The sequence below is a fragment of the Leuciscus leuciscus genome, assembly GCF_965113295.1.
Source record: "Leuciscus leuciscus genome assembly, chromosome: 19".
NCBI classification, from domain to species: Eukaryota; Metazoa; Chordata; class Actinopteri; order Cypriniformes; family Leuciscidae; genus Leuciscus; species Leuciscus leuciscus.
The window spans coordinates 14,891,859-14,902,965 of NC_138743.1; positions in this window are offsets into that span (position 1 = coordinate 14,891,859).

Here is an 11,107-nt window from a genome sequence, read left to right on the forward strand (position 1 = left end):
CACACACAAAAAAAATCTGGTCTTGCAAAAACAAAACTTAGTAGACGTCCGGGGTAGACGTTTCCCTGAAGTTCTTCCAGCGTACCTCACACAGTCCAAGGATGTTCCATCGGTATCTTTTCATTTCATGTGTTAACTCTTCTACTTTCCCTGCTGTTCTCATTGTTCTTACATTCCATGTGCCAATTGTGATGTCATCCCTGGCACATAGTTGTTTTGGTCCACCAGTCTCACTCTTAACACCCCCGTCCTGGTGGACAACAACAGGAGGCACGGAAAAAATTGCCTTTTTCCGGGCAACGGCCGAGCCGGTATGAATTGAGTAGTGGTTGTCATCTTCCATGTGGTGTGTCTTGGGCAATGTCGCATGATGGAGCCCATCCCTCTCCATGCCAGACCACAGCCGATATCCTCCAACTAGGTGGCTCACCCTGGTCTCGAACACGTAGTCATTGAGATCATTAAAAGATCTTCTTCCGCCTTGGCTGGTAACCTGTATCATGAAGGTTCTTCGCCCTGTGATGCCGTGTTAACATCACCCCCTCACATGGTTTAGCACGCCTGCTGAGGCAAGGTCCTGGGGTGTGGCGCTTGGAGCCATCATGTGAGAGTTTGGAGGATGGAGGAGGACCTGTCCTTCCTACAGTAGGAAGCAGCAGCCAGACTACAATGGTGTTATCTCTCTCCAGAGCCCCCTACACTCTACAACAGGTTTACATGCATCAAAGGTCATAAAAAACTGTTTATTTTCTCATATTATATATTTGCACATCACCACATTTTCAATGATTCTCAAATGACTCGTCAGATGAATCAATTTCTCTAAATCCCTACTTTCCGCAAGCTACTCTGCTCTGATTGACCAGACAGCTCAGTTTGTTGTGATTGGTCTACCGTGTACAGCATACGTCGAAAACAAAAATACCCATTGCCATAACAACGTTAGCTCTGCTTGTCCTGAGGCTTCCTACACTGTAAACTAAACACAGAAACGAACAATGTCGTTGATTTTACCATATCAATCCGAGGGCAAGTCCAATGATGAAACAATGAAAGAACTAGTTATTCAACCCGAACCTATATCACAAGGACAACTCGAGCAAGCTACTCAGTTTGAGGTACATTATGAGATGTTGCAACTGTAATTCCTTACCATCAGCATTAACAAGTGCATGTCCATCCTACATTGAACTCTTGAGATTTGAGAAGCAGTCGTCAGTAAAATAAAGGGAACACAGCAAAAGTTTAGGATTATACTGCTGTGGTATCGTGGTAAAGATGAGTTTTAACTACTGATTCTTCACATACTTGTCCTTGGGCAGTGAAAAAAAAAGTTTTTATCGTCACATTGTAGAGCACAGCGTCTTCTCGACATGATGCTATCCAGTATCCACAGAAATCAGCTGCAGTGTTTGAGGTTCAAGTTTTCCCTGGTGTCTGCTCACGCAATAAGTGAGTGGGCAATATGCTAATGATTAATTTCATTGATTCAGTCGTCTCTTACTTTTGAAAGACAATAACTTTATATACTGTGCGCTTTCAGATTTAAAACTTTGCAGTATGTTTTCATTCACTTAGAGCTATGTTACACACTACATGAAAGGTCATTTTCAAAAATCCATAATAGGGGCCCTTAGTAGTAATACCAGGCACCTTGTGTCAAAATTTGATTGATGGCTTCCGGTTGACCTTGACCTTCCGGTCGCCCTTCCGGCCAGTATTGTTATGGATTGACCTATTGCCCCTACCTATCCCTCGATCATGTGGTTTTGACAGGTCGCCCTTCCGGTGTATTTCCGGCATATGTTGTTATGGTTTGCCCTATTGACCTTGCTTTGATCATGTGATTTTGACAGAAGCTTTTGCCTTTTAACCTTTTTAGCCCTAGATCATGTGATTTTGACAGAAAGTTTTGCCTTTTAACCTTTTTAGCCCTAGATCATGTGATTTTGACAGAAAGTTTTGCCTTTTAACCTTTTTAGCCCTAGATCATGTGATTTTGACGGGTGTCTGTATGACAGAAAGTTTGAAGGCGCTGTTATATAGGATATCTGTCAGCATCCCCTCCACATTCCTGAGGTAACAGTGAAAGTAAGAAAAAGAGAGTTGCCCTAATCATGATTTATATTTCACACAAATAATATACAATAATATCTTACTAAAAATCTACTGAAACCATTTAATTCAGTTTTAGATAAAACAAAACAATAAAAATCATATTACATAAAACATCCCGTTCTTTATAAGTGTAAAAAAATGGTTATCTTGGTAATTTAACTAAAGTTGAAAACCATTCAGTTCTTTATAAAAGTATATAATGAAATGCTTATAAAATAAATATCTTATGGATCCAATTGTTTTAGATAAACAAAAGAATAAAAATCATATTACATAAAACATTCTATTCTTTATAAATTAAAATAAATATATTGCTAATTTAACTAAAGTTGAAAAACATTCTGTTCTTTAAAAGTATATAAATAAATTGCTTATAATATAATATAAAATCACTGGTGGTTCTCTCGGTGGTTCTCTCTCTCTCTCTCTCTCTCTCTCTCTCTCTCTCTCTCTCTCTCTCTCTCTCTCTCTCTCTCTCTCTCTCTCTCTCTCTCTCTCTCTCTCTCTCTCTCTCTCTCTCTCTCTCTCTCTCTCAGCGCCGTCTGTCGTTCTCTGACTCAGAGGGGCCTCTGTGCATCATGTCAGAGCGTATGTAATGTTAGTCTGCTAACGCATTTCCAGAGACAAAGTTTTGTTCATACTAAATTTATTTCAAAATATAATCGTAAAAGTTTAAATATGATCTTTTAAGATGAAAGACTGTTTAAATTAAATCTTTAAAGTTTGAATACATACGCATCTTCTATTTATCTTTTAGAAGATTACTGTAATGATTTTGTTTAACGGTGACCTAAAGTATAATTGTTATTAAACAATGTCTGTTCAAAAACTTTAGATGGTTGAAAAACTGTACTTAGTCAATCATAATTTTTCAATCATAATTTTTTGTCCATGCGGGGGTTTCAATTTTTATGTTGGGGGCTTTCCATAGAATCCATAGAATATTGCATATTCTATCCCGTACACCTAAACACGACCATCGCAGAAAACTATAAAATAAATAATTTAATATCATTTCTAAGCTGTTTTGTGTGCGCACACACGCGGTTCTAAAAAATCTCTATTTTAAATTAAATTATTAATAAATATATAACCAATGAATAATAACATATGTTACTAAAATGTATTTTAAAAATGTAAACAAAGTTTTAGCTAAATATATATAAATAAAAACACCTTACATTTCCAGAGAGGCGAAGTATATCTTTATGCAACGATAAAAAACAATCCAAAAAGCAAATAGTTGACCAGATGAGCCTCGGGGGACAATGTCACAGTAAATCTAGTCTGCGTTCCAGAGTTTTATACTAAATTCATTTAAAAGCATAACCTTATAAATCAGATATTTTAAAATTAAAAGACTGTTTAAATCAAATCTTTAAAGTTTTATTAAAATCATATCTTCTATTTATCTTCTTAGAAGACTTATGTATTATTTTTACTAAACAGCGTCTGTTCAAAAACTTTAGATTCAAATAAAAGCAAAAAGTATGCTTAGGCGTCTTAGATCTTATTTATACAAAAATATTTCAAACTGTATTTTTGTCCATACAACATGAAACATGTTGTCAAAGTTTGTCACAATGTTTTTGTTGTTGTTGTTGTTGTTGTTGTTGTTATGTTGTTTTTAAGAAATCCGAGGACTCCACGTTGCTCTTATTTAGACTAAGTTTGTATCATTTGGAAAATCACCACACAATTTCAGAGACGCGATGTGTGATAAGTAAAGTTTGTCTTGAGCGAATATTTAATTTTACTCGTCTTAATTCAAAGCATGATCTTACTGGTAGCTATGATCAATTACATGTATAAGATAATTTTTACTTGTATGAATGAATGAATGAGGCATTTATATAGCGCTTTCATATGTACTACTGTACACCCAAAGCGCTTTACAATCATATCAGGGGATCTCTCCTCAACCACCACCAGTGTGCAGCATCCACTTGGATGATGCGACGGCAGCCACAGAACAACGGCGCCAGTGCGCTCACCACACACCAGCTATAGGTGGAGAGAGGAGAGAGAGTGATGGAGCCAATTCAATTCAATGTATCTCCCGAACTATCCTTAATCAGTGTGGAAACACACAAGTTGAAACCCTTTACTGAGAATATACTATCGGTTATCTACTCAAAATATATGTAGAAGTTTAAATCCGGTGTGCCGCATGAACAGACTTTGGGTAGAGCTATAGCAGGAAGCATGCCCTTCGACCTCCTCAATTGTGGAGGTTTTTTTTATTATAATTTTTTTTTGTTAAAGACCCTACTACAAGTTAGTTCTCCCAAAAGAATTTCTCCCATCTAGCGGTGAAATTGTATTCTGCATTTAAACAAATAGTGCTCTCTAGCGCCTCGCTTTTTGCAACTGCGTGTTGCAACTGCGGTAGCCGTTATGTGTCAAGAATCTATGACAACATGTCTTCCAATAGCACTTCATCGAGTTTAATTGTACATGTTCTACTGTTATGCTGCCTATATAATGATTTACACAAGCAAGCAATGAAAAAAAGCTTGTAATTTAGACCGTAACTTTGACTCACCCGTCGAGAAGAAAGCAGACAACTTCCCTTTCAAAGTCTTTCTCCTTCATTAGCTCTTTCCACCTGGGAGAAGCTATCCCGATATTTATTTACATCCCGATAAATTAAATTTTTGCTTTTAGGCCACGAGGATTCCTTCTCCTGTGGCTCGGCATAAGTATGATCCAGCATTATATTGTACCGTGCAGTGCAGCCTTTTCAAATTTGCCGGGGGTAGTATCAACGCCTCTCATATGGTCTAGCGGTTAGGATTCCTGGTTTTCACCCAGGTGGCCCGGGTTCGACTCCCGGTATGGGAAGACAATTTTTTTATATAGCCAACAAAATTCAAGTTATTCAAGTTCATCGATAATCATTTTTAGTTATTCATAGTCTTAGAGGCCTACACGAACTGCAGAAACAAGAAGAAGATATGCAAAAACTCATAATGCTGTTTCAGTACTGAATCATTTTCACAAATACAATTATATTGAATTCAGAAAATTTCACTATGGAATATTTACTTTATCTATCATAATTTCAATTTAGTATGTCATCATTAAAATTTTTCATCGTATAATTATGGCGCATAGTCATAATTTTAATTTCAACTTTTTAAGTCATAATTTCGACTTTTTGTCATAATTATTACTTAATTAAGAATTAAAATTGTCAATTACGCCTTTTTAATGTAACACTTAAAACGTTTTTAAGTCATAATTTGGTAGCACTATTTTGATGGTCCTTTTGAACGTGCTGTTGACTATAGTAGTGTTGCACCTGCATGTCCACTAACTCGCTTGTGAGAGTCAGAGTGTGTAAAGTAAACTCTCATTAGTGTTAGTAGAGTATTAGTGGACTGGTAGGGTTAGAATAAGTTGAGATATAGTTGAGTTACTTATAGTCAGTACTAGAATATCTGTTGGGGAGCATCACAATAAAGAATCAGTCACCAAATATGCACCTTTTGGGAGACCATTTGTCTAGAGACCCACCCTCCTCTGTGTGCCAGTTATCTATAAACTCTTAAAAACCTTATTACCTTTTGTTTTACTTCTTTGGGAATGATACCTTTGTACCAGTTGCACTGAGACATTTCAAACGATACCAAACATGTGTAATACTGTATGATAATTATTCACATTATGGATTCTTGGGTGAATGTTGGTGATCTCAGCATGAGGGATGGGGGAAGAGGGGAAGAAATGTAGATTAGGATTGTTTGGTGAGACTTGCATCTCGAATGATGGTGCTAGTTTCACAAGAGAGAGTTCAAATGTTAATTTCAAGAAAGGTCCTTTGTCCTCTCAGGGAGTGGTCGTTCCTCAGGTAGACTGCCTGGCATTTATATAATTTCTCAAGTCTTACAAAAGTCATGCCCTTCGGGCTCTCATTAAGCCTTCAGACTTTTTGTCTGTGTGCGGAGGCGGGTTTAGCTCTGCTGAGACTGTCAGGTCTGCGGATTTTGACATACATAGACGATTGGCTTATTATAGCCGAATCGATGGAGAAGGTGTTGCAGGACACCTGCCACGTGCTCACACACATCACATCTCTCAGGTTCAGGGTGAACGTGAACAAAAGCAACCTCACACCCAGTCAGATTGTGATTTTTCTGGGCTTGGAGCTAAACTCAGTCTCCATGCGAGCGTGTCTCTCTCAAGAACCTATTCTCTCTCTAATGAACTGTCTGTCGCATTTCAGAGAGTGAAAGTGCAGTATCGAACATGTCTCAGACTGCAGGGTCTTATGGCTTCATCTATCCAGGTTTTGCCCCTGGGACTCCTGAGAATGAGAGCCTTCATGAAATGGGTTTTGTCACTACATTTCAGCCAGATATGCGATCTTTGCTCTGATTTATTTTCTGCCTTGCCTGCAGGGAGGGACACCTAAAAAGAGGGAAACTTTTTAAACTATTAATTTACAGTTGATTACCATTAAATTACGCTTCACTCTGTGTTTTTTGACACATTTAACCCTTTTAACCCTTTTAACCCCACTGCAAAATCTTCAGTTTTAAATGAACACTTGTGTGTCCACACTACAGAGTGTTGGAGTAACACTGAAGCAGTGTTGAAGTTAATGATATAATTCAGTGATTAATTAACTGATGATTGAGCATTAGTGATGAACACCTGATGTTAAAAAGCAGAATCAATGAAGGACAGAGGAACAACAAGAACTACAAATGACTTCCAGCCACAGAAGACATTAAATCTCTCAAGATCTCACCAGAGGAGGATTAAATAACTCCAAAATATAGCATTACCAGCTTCGCTTTTTACTAACCAGATTGACTTCATTTATTTTTTCATACGTTTACAGAAATTCCTATTGAGAATTAACAGAGGTTTAGATGTTTTTTTGTTTCATTTGACGTTACCGTTATGAAGATTAGCCTAGTGTTTGCTTTAGTTGGGCTCTTGACCATTGACATTAACATTAGTTTTTCTTTGTCTGCTGTAACTGTGTGTTTTTAAGACACATTTGTTGTGGGAGATTATGTTTTGATTATGACATCATCACATAATGTTTGGCCCACTGATCTCATCCAGTGTCTAATCACTTATCAAAAATGTGTTTTTAATACAGCTTAATTTTATATTACTACACAGTGAAACTACAGAAAAATATCCAGCAGTGCTACATAATCAGTAATAAAGGATTTTAAAACTCATCATTGACAAAAAAATTGTAATTACAACTTCAGTTAGACACACACAGACATCAAGAATGAGCCAATGAATCTCAACAATGGTGACAATCAACAAACATCAAAAGCTGAACATCACAAAAAAAAAAAAACTCTAAAAGCAAAAAGTAAAAATTAAAGAAAATAACAAGACAATTCAGCAGCATTTATTCATGCCGCAATGCATGCTGTTGTAGTCATGCACGATTTTTTTGGTCTATGCTGGTACTGGTACATTGTTGAGATCCATATGCCGATTCTTGATGTCTGTGTGTGTCTGGCTGATCTAAGTTCAAAATATGCTGAGCATTAACTTTTTAAAATCCTTAATATTTTCTGGTTATCAAAACTCCGATAGATCTCGATCTGTAAAATTACAGTGATATCATAATCAAAAATACAAAACATCACTAAATGATGATTGTGACCATTGACAAATAGTCACTGTCATCTGATCCTGTTTTCTTTCAGCTTTTTTGCAATAGCAAATGTATTTTATAGACACAGCTACCGTAGCCAAAAAAAACAAACGAATGTTCAAAAGTCAAGGGCCCAACTAAAGCAAACACTCATCACCATCATGGTAACATCAAATGAAAATACTATGACATCTGTCACCTTTTTTTATTTAAACAACAATCAACATACAAATCACATAAAAACACAACACAACATGCATACAGACATACATTGTGCTTTTACATCGTGTAAATAAAGAAAACAATAAAGAGAAAGAATAACATCAGTAGATCAAAGGCAAAACCTGACGACAGCATCAATTCGTCCAGTTACAGTTATAATTGGTTTTGGAGATAATTTATGAAAGGATGCCACATGACAGTGAACTTAGGCCTGGAGCCTCTTAAATTAAGTCTTATTTTTTCCAAACTCAGGAATTGTAACACATCTCTGGTTTAAAAGTGTTTAAAAGAAGGGGGGAAGGACTGTTTCCAATTAATCAAAATTAAGCGCCTTGCCAGCAGAGAAGTAAAGGCTATACAGTCTAATTCACTTTTTGACAAAGTGTTTTTTTCACACACAGTACCAAAGATGGCAGTTAAAGGATTTGCACAAACATCTTTACTGAATATTCTAGAAAAAGATACAAAAATCTGTGACCAAAAAACAGACAGCCTAGGACATAACCAGAACATATGAGCTAAGGTAGCAGGGGACTGCTTACATCTTGTACAGGTAGGGTCAACAGAGGAATACATCTTTGCCAGCGCCTTGGATAGATGAAGTCTGTGTACCACTTTGAATTGAATAAGGCTGTGTCTAGCACAGATAGAAGAGCCGTGGATTCTATATTTAGCCTCATTCCATTCCTCATCTGTCAGACAAATATTGAGGTCCAGTTGCCAGGAATCTCTTTGTGCATTAACAGAAGTGGATAATAATGATATACTGTAAGTTTTATATATAAGATAGAAATAGTGCCCCTTTGCTCCGGGTCATCAGGAATGAGTAGGTCAATAGGGTTTGGATCGGGATGGGAAAAGAGATCAAATTCTTGCGTGTGAAATCGCGTGCCTGTAGATATCTGAAAAAGTGGGTTTTAGGTAATTTAAAACGAGATTCCAATTGCACAAAAGATAAGAAGGAACAAGCAGCGAAAAGATCTTTGAATGTTAAGATTCCTTTTTCTTGCCATAGCAAGAATGCCTGGTCATTTAGAGGCTGAGTGAATCGATGGTTTCTGGCAACTGGGACACAAGTTGAACCTCTCTGCCATCCAACAAATCTGGACGGAGTTCCAAACCATAGGGTGCAACAAGTGTGAGACCAAGTGAGAAAAGGAGGGCTGGAAGTGAGGAAGGAAGGCAGGCTGAGGATTCCATCTGGACCCAGTCTGGTAAGTGATTTATGTGATGTGAACCTTGCCAGTAAGTCAGAGCTCTTAGGTTACAAGCCCAATAATATAATTGAAAATTTGGGAGAGCCATCCCCCCTGTTCTTTAGGGTTTTGCAGAAAACGCAGACGTATTCTAGGGGGTTTCTTGTTTCAAAGAAAAGATGAGATTATCTTATTTAAATGAGTAAAAAAAAAGATTTCTTAATATAAATAGGAATAGTTTGGAACAAATATAAAAATTTAGGGAGTGTGTTCATTTTAATTGCGTTGATCCTACCAATCAGAGAGATGGGAAGCTTAGACCATTTCTCGAGGGATATCCTAGTTTGTTCCAAGAGGGGAGTAAAGTTGAGCTTAAACAGCTCAGAAATATTTCTCGAAACAACCACACCTAAATATGTAAATTTATCAGGAGCTACTGTAAATGGATAAGCAAGAAAATAATTAATTTTTGCTGCACAATTTATAGGAAATAGTTCACTCTTAGAGTTTATACCCCGAAATGCGACTGAAACGCTCAAGTGCCATCATGACATGAGGGAGAGAATTTTGTGGATCTGCGATAAATAGTAGCAGATCATCTGCATAGAGCGATAGTTTGTGCTCACTGCCCCCCCTGGATATACCCTGGATAACTGAAGTTGACCTTAGCAAGATGGCTAAAGGTTCAATCGCCACTGCAAATAATAAGGGGGACAGAGGGCAACCCTGTCTAGTTCCCCTATACAATAGAAAATATTGTGAGCTAGTGTTATTTGTAATAATGGAAGAAAAGGGAGAAGCATATAAAAGTTGTATCCAGGACAAAAAATTTGGACCCACACCAAATCTCTCTAAACAGCTGAAAAGATAGCTCCACTCCACTCTATCAAATGCTTTTTCAGCATCTAAAGATATAAACATTTCAGGTATATGCTTATTTGAGTCAGGAGAATAAATAATATCGAAAACTCTGCGTATATTAAAGAAAGAAAAGCGTTTTTTAATGAAGCCAGTCTGATCCGGAGCCAAGATAGTAGGGAGAAAGTTCTCCAGTCTTCGGGCTAGAATCTTTGCCAATATTTTACAGTCCACATTGAGCAAAGATATATGCCGAAATGAGCTACTGCTCAGAGGGTCTTTTCCTTTCTTAGGTAAAACCGAGATTGGCGCTTGATAAAACATGTGTGGCCATGTGTGGAGACGGCCTATAGAGAATGATTTCTCAAATACAGCAAGTAGCAGAGGCATTAGTTTCCCTTTAAACATTTTTTTTAATTCTACCGTAAAGCCATCTGGCCCTGGAGCTTTTGAGTTTTGCATGTTTGAGAGAGCTACATTAAATTCTTTTAAGTTTAGAATTTTCTCCAATTCAGCATTATCTTGAAAGGGGATTTGTGACATTTTCATGGAATTAAAAAAAGAGTTAAGTTCAGAAGGGCTATAATCAATTTCGGATGAATATTGGGCTGTATAGAATTGTTCAAAGGCCGAATTGATTTATAATTCATCCTTTGTGACCCTGCCATCATCTCTATGAATAGATGTTATAATGTTTGTAGTTGAATACTGCCTTATTTGCTGTGCAAGAATTTTCCCAGATTTATCTGAGTGTTCATATAATTTAGAGTGAGATTGAAGCAGAATCTTTCTGCCTGTTCGGATGTTATTAGATCAATCGCTGTCTGCAGCTTTGTTCTTTCTAGTCTTTAACCTGGTGTCCCCACCATCGAGGTGAAGGAAAAAAAAAAATGAAGTATGCAATGACAGCGAGTAGCCTATAATGTCCCAAAAAAATGTCCTGCAAAATCGGCAGTGTATCAAATACTTGTATGTGTGTGTTGCGGAGATTAATTTTGTGTGTGTGCCACACACATGTTCATGTCCTGCATGTGCACAGCAGTTATGTGTGTGCGTCAGGATTGCAGGTTCATGATTA